Raw genomic sequence first — 14,234 nt, 5'->3', positions numbered from 1 at the left:
TGATATACCCTATAGCCTACAGTGTTGATCATGGTTTTCTGTAGGTTCTGCGTTAAATGCGCATTTGACATGTTTCAGTTTATCGGGACTTCACTACATCATAACATAGAGAACAACTTTAATTGAAAGGGGACCAATGTCTGAAATAAAATTATACAAACTGAAAAAAATACAATATTTTAAAGGGAAGAAGAAAAGGGATGGAGAAGGGTGGAAGATAAAAGTACCCACAAAGTAGCAAATGCTATTTACAACTGTGGATGTGATGTGACTAATTCCTTCAAGTCTCTCACTTGACCTTTTTGAAATTATGAACTCTAACCTATGCATGTGAACTATTATAAATCTTACCTCCCTTTAGTTGATTTTTGTCAGAACAGAAACAGAAATGAAACAACAAAAAATTGCCATTTAGAATAGTATTAAAACCTTAAATACTTATAAATAAATTAACTAAACAAATGAAAAAATTGTACATTAAAACTAAACAAAATAAGAAAATGAAAGGAAAACAAATGAAAAAATAGCATATGTACATTGAATAGAAGTTTTAATATTATTAAAATGTCCTCACTACCTAAAAAAATCTATAGATCAACATAATCTATGTCATTGATCAAATGATATATTCTTTGAAATATAAAAAATAATTCTACAATTCATATTAGAGAATAAAAAAGGTCCTGAATTGCAAAAGCATTCTTGAACAAACAAAACAAAGCTACTGGGATCACATTACCAAATTTCAAATCAAACTGAAAATCAAAACAGTGTTATGTTGGCATAAAATAGGCATATATACCAATGAAGCAGAATACAGAGACCAGAGACCAGAAATAATTTCCTAAGCAACTGAACCTTGACAACTGTTACAAGACACATGGTGCTGTTTGATAGCTGTGAAGTGTATTTCAAAGTCAGCAATGCGATTCCTTTATCTCTGTTTGGTTTGTTTGAGAATGCTTTGACTATTTGGGGTCTTTTATAGTCAATGTGGATTTGAGGATAATAGTTTCTATTTTGGCATAGATAATATTTTCAACAAATGGTGTTATAAAATTGGATATCCACCCAGAAGAGTAAATAGGCTCTTAATAACGACATCTTTTAGCAACTACGATGAATTAAGATTAAAAATGTAGGAATCTAAACTGCAAAAATGACTCCAAGAAAAAATTGAAATAATACTACTTGACATTGATCTGAACAATAATTTTAATGACCCTAAGCAATAGCAGACAGTATTAATGAAATGACAATTTTAAATCAAATTAAAAGCTTTAAATAGCAAAGGAAACAATCAATTGAGTAAAGACATAATCCACAGAATGGCAAAAATGTTATGAATCAAGTATCTGATGGGGAGTTAATATACAGATTTAAATAACTTAGACAACTCAATAGCATGAAAAAAATCACTTAATTAAAAAATGTATTATAAAAATTTCTCCCAGATACTTTTTAGAGAAAATAAAAAAATGTACAATGTAGGTTTACCGATTTTAGGTATATAAAATGCTCACTATTACCGATCATTAGGGAAATGTCAATGAAAACAAAATAAAACATCAAGTCACACCTACTAAAATGATTATCACCCAAAAGACTACACGTATTGGCAAATGTAGTGAGAAAAGAGAACCATTGTGCAGTGTTGATGGGAAGGAAAAAATGGTACAATTACCATCAAAAACAGCACAGAGATTTCTCAAAAATCTTAAAAATAGAACTTCTGTGATCGGATATGCCATATCTGGGTATAAAGCCAAAGAAAATGTTGAACATGTAGGGAGGTTATTTGCATACAGATGAAGCTAGAAGATATTACTCTAGGTGAAACAAACCAGGGCCAGAAAGACAAACCCTAGAAGACCTCAATGAATGGTAGGATATGAAAAAAGTCAAATTCACAGAGGTAGGTAGTTGCTAAAGGCCAGAGAGATGGGAAAATGGGGAGGTATTGGTTGAAGAGAACTAAATTCGTTGCATAGGATGAATCCTTTTTGAAGATCTGGTAGACACTGGTGTGACGGTAGGTGTCAACTCTATATTACACAGTAGAAATCTGCTAAGAGTAGACAGTAACAGTTTCTACCACGAGCACAGATCATAAATATATAAGGTGATGGAAATGCTCATTAGGTTGACTGTAGTAATTATTTAAAATGATTACATATATGACCATGTCATATCATAATCACGATGGTATATAATCTTTATTCACCAGCATGGACAAAGTAAATAGAGCACATTCAAAGTACGTAAAAGAAGAGAAATAATTTGGATTCACACACACAGAGATACACAAACACACACACACTTACCACATATACACACGCAGGCACAGGTTTTGGAGGAAATATTACCTGAACTGATTGAGGAATAGCCATCTAATAAGATGAACCAAAATAGTAAAATCTATAACAAAAGAAACAACAGCTCCAGCTTGTTTGATGGGTGAATTCTACCAATGCAAGGACCAAATAATTGCACTGAATGGTGGCAAGTGTTGAAAAGGGACCGTTCTCTGATTCTATGATGGGATTAATAACCTTAATCCCAAATCAGATAATGTGGCAGAGTCAAAGAACACTGCAAGCCAACTTTATTCATGAATATTGATGCAAGTATCTGATGATCGCATAACAGCTAAGCCCATCAAATCAGCGTGAAGTAAAAAGGTCCAATATATTTTTTTTTAAAAATCTATTGGTAGAATTCAACATACTTACTTATGGATTTGACAAATTTATTATTGTCTCAGTAGAATCAGATGAAATTCAAAGATATTCCTGAAAGGTTTAGTAAAATAAAATGGAAGGGATATCTTCCTCCATGATAAAATTAAGTTTATAAAAAGCTCCAGAAAACACTGTTCTTTAAAGGAAAGCAAACGTTTGTCCCATTATCAGAAATATAACAATGTTTAAGATGTTTTTTGAAGCCTGGGATGCCATGAGTTGGTGAGACAGTGAGACTCTCATAAACTTCTACGGAGGAGTAGACTAGAAGCATTTTGACACATGCAAAGCTGAAAGTATGTGCAACTTAAAACTTACTAATTCATGCCCCAGAGAGCTGCCATTCCCAAAGCACATTTTGGACCAGCCATCAAAGTCTAGTGTCAGAGAATGGACTTCTTTGAGTTAACAAAATCTTCAAGAAAAATGCATCTACACATAGAGATATAAATACAAAATGCCATGGAAGAACTATGTGAAACAGAAATTATTAAGATGAAAGAAAGCTAAACTTACCTGAGCTGGAAAATTAACAAATTTTGGAAAATTCATGCAAGTTACAAATCACATGCCATTAAAATCAAGAATATCCTCCTAGATTTATCAAACTGATAGAATTCAAAGAATACCATGAATGCAAATGATAACTCCACAACAAATATATATGTGAACAGTATTATTTACATGAAAACTAATACCATGCAAACTCATGATGCCTTTGAAATTTGTCTGTATATGCACTAAAATACAGAACAGAGATGATCACCCATAAAGCATAGAATGATAAACAGAAATATAGTGCCCAGAGAGGAGGGAGTCCAACATGGATTAAAAATTATACAAGGAAAGTTGTCAGCAGTAACAGAAAAAATGTTAACATTTGATACATTGTGACGATGACTCCAAGAATTCACATGGTATTTCTATATTTCATGTCTTTAAAGGATTTCATAATTTCTGAGTCCCTAGTTAAGAACATGCAGATCGTAACGAGCTGACCTCATTAGAGATGAGGGCAGCGAGCTATGGAGAAATTAAGTTTTACCCGAGTTAACACTTGTTTCTAAAAAAAACAAAAAAACCCTTCCCTGAGAATCTTAAACCAATGCTGCCTCTGTAGGTTTTATTAGTCTGTTTGGGTTTTCTTTTTTCGTGATTCTATTAAGAATAGACAAAACCTTCACTGAAATGTCCAAATGCAGTAATAAATGTCCCCGGTGAACCTGCCTGAACTGAAGGAAAAAAGTTATGATTATGATTGCATGTCACAAAGAGTCATGGTTCCTAACCCAAGGGAGGTAATGAAGTGGTCAGAACACCTCCACACTTTGAGGCGAAGTTCCCTGCAGAATTGCCTGTGGGATTTGTATGTAAACCTGTTCAAGTCTGCTGATCATAAATCCGGAGTTGCTCCCCTTCCAGAGAGCCACCCTTCCACACTATAAACAATCCCTCCCTCAGGGAAGCTAGAAGCGGTGGAAGAGCTGTGTGAATTATGCTTATACTTAGTTGGATAAGGCAGGAAAGCCCTTGGCACTGTGTCTTTTTGCCAACTATGACTTAAAAATGTTTTAAGACTCAGAGGAGGCAGCTCTAGCCAACAACCTATTCCAAGGCTAGAAGGTAAAGTCACATTGGTTGAGGCACCAATTTCTCAAACAGGAGGGATGTAGGGTAAATATATAATACTTTTCTTCCAAAATCTTCTAGAATTTGATTCATATACATTGCTTCAGGCTATGATACAAGCCAATGTGAAAACTTTTTTTAAAAAGTATATTATATTAGCTTACAAAGTAACAGGTTTTCTTATAGCATTTTTTTTTTCTGTAGTGAGTTTGGATTCATTTTTCTCCCCTTCACTTCTTCCCTAGCTCCCAGCTCCTCATCCCCACTTATTCTCTTCCATCTCCAGTATTTTCCTTTACTTTCATATCATACCTGTTTTTCTATCTTCCCTACCCTTTCCCATGAAGACTCCTTTCTCCTCCATCTCATGGGCTCCTTCCGGTTCCTTGGCCTCTGTGCACTCACTCTCACAAAAACTCACAGTATAACATTAGAATCTCAGATCCACATGTGATAGGAAATGTATGCGTTTTGTCTTTCTGAGCCTGGATAATCACTTAAAATAATATATATTCCAGTTTTAACTAATTTTCCAACAAGGCTTTTTAATGGCTGAATAAAAAATTTCCATCGTGTATATGTGCCATATTTTTATTTTCCATTAATCTACCCATGGGCATCTAGGCATATTCCATTCCCCTGCTGTTGTACATATGCAGAAGTGCAAGCATTTCTGTGGTAGGTCCTTAGAGTGTTTGCCCAGGAGTGGCATGGGTGGTCAAGGTAGCCATACCTTAGCTCCCTTTTCTTTTTCTTTTTTTAAAAATTATTTTTATTTTTATTAATTGCAGTTTATTCAGTTTGTCTCCCCCCTGTACCTTCCTCCGTCATCTCCTCCCAATCCCACCCTCCCTCTTCTCCACCCGTGTCCCTCTCCCAGTCCACTGATAGGGGAGGTCCTCCTCCCCTTCCCTCTGATCCTAGTCTATCACGTCTCATCAGGAGTGGCTGCATTGTCTTCTTCTGTGGCCTGGTCCTAACTCCCTTTTCAACTAGAAACCTCTACACTGATGTCTATAGTGGTTGTACAAGCTTACACACTACCAATCGTGAATAGGAGCTCCTTTTTTCCTCCCCACATCCTCACAAGCATTTATTCTCCTTAGCTTTCTTGATGATAGCAATTTTGAAAATCGGGTGAGTTGGAGTCTCAAAGCAGTTTTCATTTGCATTTCTCTGATTGCTAAAGATGTCAAACACTTCTTTTAAAAAATATTTTTACATCTATATAGTGTGCGTGAGTGTTCATACCAAGGTAGAGGTCAGAGGACAACTTGTCAGGGTCACTTCTCTCCTTCTACCATGTAGGCCTCAGTCTGTCAGGCCAGACAGCAAACGCTTGTGCATACTTTTTCTAATTGTCTAGGTTTGACTCTCTATGCTGACTTTCACTTTAGGGCCACACTCTCCTTTGGGCAGTACACCCTCTCTACCGGTTTCTTCCCCCCATCGCTCGTGCACGCGCTGGCTCGCTTGCTCATGGAAAGGTCCCCTCTCTCCCATATGGCTCTTCTCATTCTTCCTTGGGAGCCTTCTACACGCGTTTCTCTCTGCGTGCTCCTGCACTCCGTCCTAGCTAGGCAAGAAGCGTGTTCTCTTGGCTGTGCCATGGGGCAACTGGCCCTCGATTGCTGGCCAATATCTGACGAGATATGGACCAGATCGGATCGTCCTCTACAGAGACTCGCCTTCTCCTGGGATGCCATTAGAAGGCCTCCGTCTCTCCCGGCTCCCAATGGAAAACACCCATCACCACATCCCTACATAGAGATTTCTCTGCCCCCAATGGGAGACGCCCAGACGCCGTCCCTCCAGACAAGCTGGAGAATTTCAGGTTTCTATCCCTAGTGCCAGCTGGCACCAGCACCTCTTAAGTTTACACGCTCCTGTAACTAAACCTCACCTCAATGACAGATCAAAAACAAAGCCTTCTTTGTGATTGGGTAAATAAAGTCTCGTCCAGGTAGACAGAGGTTCCCATGTACAAACCTCATCGATCCAAACCTTTCAATGCCTACCTACAGGATTTTCTCTGTTTCAGTGTCCTGCCAGACACAGGTGTCTCCTACAGCCGCAACAGCGCCAAAGCAGCTACAGGTGTTCAGCTCTGATCTCACGGACTTCCAACAAGATACAGGTGTTCGGCTCTGACCTTACAGACTTCCACAAGATACAGGTGTTCGGCTCTGACCTTACAGACTTCCAACAAGCTAGACCTGCACCTTCCCTCCCAGCCATGGGTGTTCTCACAGACCTGGAAAAGCATCAAAGCAGCCTATTCTTCCTGGACTTGGCCAACACTTCAGCCTTTTGACCTCCCTACATCGCCCCCAGTATCAGCAGGAAGTAGCCAGAAGAGAACCTATGCCCATTATCCACCTGTTGTTAACAAAAGGCTGAAGTGGTGTGCTTCAGGACCAGGACAAGCAGCTCCAGGTTCTCCCAGTGTTCCCCAGTCCTTCCCCGCTGCCTTGCATGGCTGGCAACTCTCTCTGTTGAAAACCTTCTACCCTAAACGCTCTGCCCTAAATTTTCCAGGACAGAGACTTCTCTTATTCTTAACCTTACAACCTGACCATTTGTTGCTATTCCCCTCTCAACCTCTTACATGACAACCAAGAGCTGCTTCCAATGAGCCTAAATTTATATACTTTAACTTACCTTATAAAAGGCAGCCCAAGCTCCCTATTTTTAATTATAGAAAAAGGGGGGAATGTTGGGATCAGCAAGCAGGCATTTCTACAGGCAGCCCCTGGGGCCTGGCAACTGGGCGGGTATCAGGCATTTGGAAAGACACCCAGACCACCTGCTGACCACCTGGAACCACCCGGGCATGCTCTGGACCATCCTATAAGAGAACTGGGGCCCCTCCCCTTGCGCTTCTTCTTCTCTCTCTCTCTCCTTCCTTCTCTCTCTCTTTGTCTGTCTGTCTGTCTGTCTCTCTCCCTCTATCTACCTCCCTCTCTGTAAACCCCCCCTTTACCTAATAAACCTCCCGCATGGAACCGATCTCGTGGTGTGATCTGTGGACCCACATGTAACCTCTACATCTTTTCTACAATTCCTAACAATTTGTACTTCTTCTTTCGAGACCTGTCCGCTCATTTCAGTAGTTTAATATCAAGTTGGTCCTTTGACTTGTTTATTTTTGATATTTTTGGATATTGTAACTATTGATCCTCTCTCAGATGTAGCTGGCAAGGATTCTCTTCCATTCTGCAGGTAACGCCTCTTCCCAGTTAGCTGCTTCCTTTGCTATAAAGAAGCTTTTCAGTTCAAGAGGGTGATTGTCCGTCTTATTTCCAGAACGTTTTAGAACAGCTTTATCAATCCTAGTGTTTTAAGCATTTTTAAAATATCTTATTCTTTTAAAGTTTCATAGACTAATACAAGATATTGTTATCATTTTCATCCACTACTACCTCTCTCCAAATCTCCCTAGAGCACCCCCATCCCATCCCTCCCAACTTTATCTCCTCTGTTTTCTCTATGATTATCAATAACCCTCACTCCAATAAATGCTCCCAGTGAGCATGTGGATACACACTGGGGCACGAGCAACCTACCAGCAGCCACATTCCCAAGAAGGTTCTGTGTCCTTCAGCAGCCGCCAGTTGTTGAAATTTCCTTCAAGACAGGTGGGGCCTTAGGGACCCCTCCCTCATCCATGCAGGAATGTTAATTACCTTGATCCTGGGCAGGAAACTACAGGTGCTATGAGTTCTCGAATTTAAAAGCCTTACCATCTCCCGAAGCAGGCATTTCACAGTCCTACTCCTGTCAGCTCTTACATTCTTTCTGCGCTCTCGTCTATGATAATCCCTGAGTCTTGGATGGTGGGGGATTTACAAAGATGATCCATCTACAGCTGAACACTCAGTATTATTTGTATTCATCATTTTGACCAGTTAGGAGACTCTACATTAGACATTATCCACTGCCAAAAGAATTTCCTATGACCAAACTTGAGGACAGCACAAAGTTACGGGTATACACAAATATGTAGAAGGCAATGTGACAGCACGGCCATTTAGCAAATCAACAAGAGTGGGTTCCTATTTTTCCTCCCTAGGGCCTGTGATCTCCTGGTCATGGAATTTTGATGGGGTTTATAACAGTATCAACCATGCAGTCTCTCCTGTGGAATAAGCCTCATTTCTATTCAGAAAACAGTTAATTATCCCCGTAACTACCATGCCACTATCCCTTGGGATGTCTGTTTGTATCTTAATGAGAGATAGAAAAAAATGGTATGGTTTGGGTTGGTGGGAAGGATCTTGGAGGTCCTGAAGGAAGGGGCAACAATAATCAGAATATATTATATAAAAATCTACTTCAATAAAAAAACATTAATTTGCTTCTTAGCCTGTTATTCAGGTGCCATTAGTAACAGCCTGATGTTGACTATCAAATGCAACCAAATCTAGTTATCAGAAATTTCACAAAACACGTGCTTCTCCTGTGTGAAGTAGCATTAATAAATTAAAATTAGGTGCATTGATTTTGGTTTACCTTTTTGTGGATCATGGTGCTAACTAATGTTGTTAAGTTATTCAGCTAATTTAAATATTATTCTGTAAAAGAGTACAGTTATGTGAATCAGTTCAGACAGAAAAACAATTAACTCAAAATTTGACTCACTTTTTTTTTTTGCTTTGCTTTGTATACAGATAGCTTTTCAGTCTCTGGAAGGTTGAATCAATGTTTATATCTTTGCATGATTTTGCTTACATCATTATTTACAAAAATGTAAATGTAGTCACAATTGCGGTTCAAGGAGCATTGAGTTCTTTCGTAGACGAAGCTTAAGTTTCTGCTTTGAACTGAGCTGCCATTTCTGGATGAGAGCTAAGGAAACCTGACATATTAAAAAAAAAAAATTCCTAGATACTTTATATCCAAGCTCATTGTCCCTACTTTCCACCAATGCAACTTTCACATTTCCTTCTTACGACAGTGTTTCAAATTGATCCTGACTATGATCTGTGCCCATGGTTTCAGGCAATCCTGCCTTTGCTCTTCAGCTGGTCATTAAGTTTCTGTTTAGATAGCTTCTAGGTTACAGTAGCCAATTCGACATAGGACCAGGACACAAATGACTCAAATGATGGTTAATTTAGACTTATTGAAGAAAGAGACAGTAACATCTTTCTCTGCTACCAATAGGTTCAATTTTCACAGAATTTTGACAAGAATAACCATAATTAGGATAAAAGCAACAATCCTTTATATTACAGTGAAGTTTGTGCTTTCCCAGTGGATAAGAGACAACCTTATTTGATTTGTCCACTGCATTACAGAAGGCAATACTGGAAGGAGAACGAGAGACACAGAAAGGCAAGCATCACTCACTCTCTCGCCTGGAGAACTGTGAAGCAGAGGCATTAAATGCCTCTTCCAAGATTCTTTGTCTTCGTGATAGTAAGATGGTGAATGATGAGAAATGTACCTCTAGATTCTGAAACAGGAACTTTTTCTACTTTATCATGCTTCAACTCTTATTGGCTGGATGAACTATAAATATACTTTTTCAGTTTGGAAAATAGAAAGCAAAGGTTCTTTTCTGGCCAAGTCACTTGTTACCTTCTCTCGTTTCCCAGGCTTGCTGAGAAATCAACAGCTTTCTTGGGTGGCAGCTACCATTAACTACACATATTTTAGGGGTTTAATTCAAGTTCCATATCTTTCTTCCGTATGTATTTCTTACCTATGTGGGTCTATTACCCTTTAATAGAGATTTAAGGGTATTGCAGCTACATAAATGTTGGATTTAAGGGAAAATAATAATGGAACTCTGTCAACATATATCTCACTACCACCCAAACACATCGATTTCTGGTCTGGAGACTATCAAGCAAACAAACTATGCATGCCTACCTAACACCCGAGAAGGGAGGAAGACAGAAGGGAGTGCTGCAGGCTGTTTGGAGGATGAGAGTATGTTTGCCTTTGTTTGAAATCATCATAAGCATCTGACTTGCAAAACCTTCATACTACATTTTCATCTCTTCCAAGGCACCCTTAAGACAGTGCAGCAGCTGGAGAACCAAGAAAGGATCCGTTACATCTGAAGGAGAGAAACACGCTGACTTTATGCCCCAGCTATCACCCCAGATAGTATCCTAATTTCTGCACCTTGAGTTAAAAGGGGTTTGAACTTGGTATGTCTTCCACAGTAGGTCACAGGCTTTTGCTTAATATTAGCCTGGGGAAGCTCATCGTATACAGCATATTTTGCAGGAATCTCTAAATGTTATTTTTCAGGAGAGGCTTTTTAAAAAATTTATCTATCTATCTATCTATCTATCTATCTATCTATCTATCTATCTATATCTATATATCTATTTATTTCAATTTATTCACTTTGTATCCCAGCTGTAGCTCCCTCCCTCATGCCCTCCCAATCCCACCCTCCCTTCTTCTTCTCCTCCCATGCCCCTCCCTCAGTCCACTGATAGGGAAGGTCCTCCTTACCAGGCCACAGAGGAAGACAATGCAGCCAACCCTGATGAGATCTGATAGGCTAGGGTCAAGAGAAGCTTTAATGTGAAGAAAGTGTAAGGAAATATTTACGGAAAATCAAAAGGACCAAAATATGTTGTGGGAGTGTAATTGGCTCCTCTTACATCAATTTGCCAACCAAAACCCAGGTTGGGGTCAGATGGTGGAGTGGTCAGAACACACACACACACACACACACACACACACATGCACACAAACACAAACACACAAACTGTCATCTCCAAAGAAAATGGAAAGGACTACCTAAAGGAGAATGAAAGAAAAGAGAAGATGGGTACAAATGCAAAACTGTTTTACAATTATGCTAGAAAGTACTAGGCTAGATTCTGGCCTTTTCCCCCTTACAATGGTTCTTGTTCCTTAAGTTTTATTCTATAATAGAAGCATCCTTTCATAGCCTTTTTGTTCTCAAAAGCACCCTCCTACAGCTGTCAGCTGTGGTCTGCTGGTAGCCTTTGAAAGAAGCCGGTGTCTCTGACGTCCCAAGTCCTCTGGAAGAGGCCACAAAGCACTCCTGACACAAAGGCCCGCTGTATCTACCTATCTGTCTTGGGTCACAGAGAAGAGCCGAAACTGCATTTATACATCCAATCCTCACGGACAGAAGCAGATCACTTCTCACAAGGGGACAAATGAAGCAGTACTCTCTGCCACCTGAAGTTCAGCACACCCATTCCCTTCAGAGCCAGATGAGAACCGTTTTGATTAGATCACGAAGCTTTCCTTTATGACTTTGTCTTATGACTTGGGAAAAGAAAAGGAAAAAACTGCTGAAACTTGATGGAAAACAACTCTGATAGGTAACAGAAGTGCTCCGAAATAGAAGCAGCTAATTAGATTCCTTGTTACATGGAAGCAGTGTCCCTAGATGCATTCAGAAACCCAGCTGATAAGAAACAATGAGACAAAAACACACAGCTATGAATGAACATGAAGTGTTTGCATTGCAAAGCCTCCAACTGCACCATCATTGTTTACCATCCACTTTCCCAAAATAGGCCACAGGCTGTCAAGATTGGGGTCTTAATTACAGCAGGTTAATAAAAAATGCAAGCTACAGAACCCTAGAAACCAGAATCAGCAACATCTGGCCCCATCTCTCAAGTGCGGTTAGTGATCCAAAGTGCTTGTCACGAGGTCTCCTCTGAGCCCAACTGCCTCAGAGAGCACTGTAATCTCAAGGCGAAGGCCAGGAGTCTTCAAATTCAAAGTACGGTTTACACTAGTAAAAGCTCATTGTCTTTTTTTTTTTAATTAACAACATTTTACTCCAGCCTCCCCCACTGCTCAACACCACTGACAACTCAGAAGTGCTTATCTGAAGAAATGGAATCTCCTGTACAAGAAGTAAGGGGTGGTGGTGGTGGTGGGTTGTTGTGGTATAAAAAAGGCCACACAAACCACTCAGACTGTGGTTTCAGTTAGATATGGATGGCTTATTTGAACACCTCTCCAAGCTGATGGATCAGGGACGCAGTAAGAACTCAGGAGCCCAACTGTGACCTCTACCAGGTCTCCCAGCAGAGTTTTTATAGAAAAATAACCATGTGCAAAAGAGGGCAGTACCAAGCAATAATACATTTTTTGGCTAACTAGACAAAGTTTATCAGCCAACCTTTAAGCCAATTGGTTCTAGGTGAGCTAAGTTAGGATCTTCCAGAGTGCAGCCCAAGTACAATGAAGTGCACCCAGGTGTACAGGCAACAAGAGTGCAACTAGAGTGTAGCCGAGCATATAGATAACCAAGTATGAGATATGACTCTATTGAATCAGAAGCTCAGCTATGAGCAACCACTTCCAGGAAGCAGAGTTGAAAAGTTTAAAATTTTGAACTTAATTTCACCTTAGAAACAAAATGGACGCTGAATACAGAGACGGCTGCAGCTTTGTCTCAAATATCAGGCTGCAACAATTTTAACTAATGTATATCAACTCAAACATACCCTTTATGTCAAAATGCCTAGTTAGTGGACTGTTCACTCCCTTGCGGTCTTCTTTCCTCTTTCAGTACAATGACAGAGGAATTCAATGCAAAATATTGGACAGATTTTTATTTGGTTTTAATTGTTGCTGAGGTTTTTTTCTCTTGTTTTGAGACAGGGTCACACCAGGCAGACCAGACTGGCCTTGAACTTGCAGCGATCCTCCTGCCACTCTGCCCGTGGCATGCTGGGATTTTGGTCATGTGCCACTACACCTGGCTATGTGTTTACAAAGCACCACTTCAGTGAGACATTCCAGGGGTGATGACAAGCCTTCTGACTTTAGCCTGTTGAACCTGAGTTTTGAAACCCTTTTGTGTATCCATTTGTATTTTAGTTCAAAAGTAGCCACGCCAAAAAAAAAAAAAAAAAAAAAAAAGAAAGAAAGAAAGAAAGTAGCCACACAGAGATCTCAAAGACAGCATATTTAGCCACTTTCTCTTTTATCTGCCAGGACAAAAGACAAAGAATCCACCCATCCAGCCTTTTGCTGTCCTAGTACTTGATCTTAGCCAAAATACCAAGAAGCGGTTGTCCAGTTCGTTAGGACAATAAATATGGACTATTCTAATGGGATTTGGCTTAAGTTGTATAAGTTACCGGCAATATTGGAAATTGAAAGAAAAAGATTTAAGCTTACTTATTCATACATCTAAAAGGCAATAAAATACCTATCAAATATTCATCTAAGTAATATCTTAAGAATTAATTTACATTTTTTCCTCTCAAAATCTACCCTTATATGAAATGAACCAGTAAATGTCTCCTGGAAAAAAAAAAAAGGCATCCAGCAGAGCTGAAATAAAATGTATTTCATAATGTAGATTACAAGAAATCTCATTCTTATCTGGCGCTCTGTTCACACAAGGATTTATGCCATTCACGAAATGAGATTCTATTGACTTCAGATTCATCATCAATATGTTTAGGACTTCTTAAAACAAAGACGATAATAAACGCAATGCCACTTACAAATCTCTGAAAACAGTAATCAATTTCCCAAATACTTTCAAGTCTGTCAACTTTGTCAAATGCTGACATACACAGCAATGGTAGAACAATGGATCCTCCATTACTCCCTACTTACCAAACACATCCTTCCTTCCCCATGGCAAGTCAATACACAGCTGCCAGGCATGCTTCCATTATGAATCATTTTTACCTGCTAAGAGTGTTATGGCTATCATTTATGACTGGAAAATAAAATGGCTTGCAAAAAGGAAATCATTTCTCACTTTTTCTATTTGTAGAAAGCATTGGTCTTGGGTTATATTCTCTGTGTTCTAGAGTATGGAAGCCAAATCTCAGAAGCCCTTCCGGGTTTGAGATGTTTACCTTGAGACTGAGGGAAGCAAGTTAG

This window comes from Meriones unguiculatus, chromosome 17, assembly GCF_030254825.1.
Source record: "Meriones unguiculatus strain TT.TT164.6M chromosome 17, Bangor_MerUng_6.1, whole genome shotgun sequence".
NCBI classification, from domain to species: Eukaryota; Metazoa; Chordata; class Mammalia; order Rodentia; family Muridae; genus Meriones; species Meriones unguiculatus.
Note: the sequence above shows the minus strand (reverse complement) of the source record.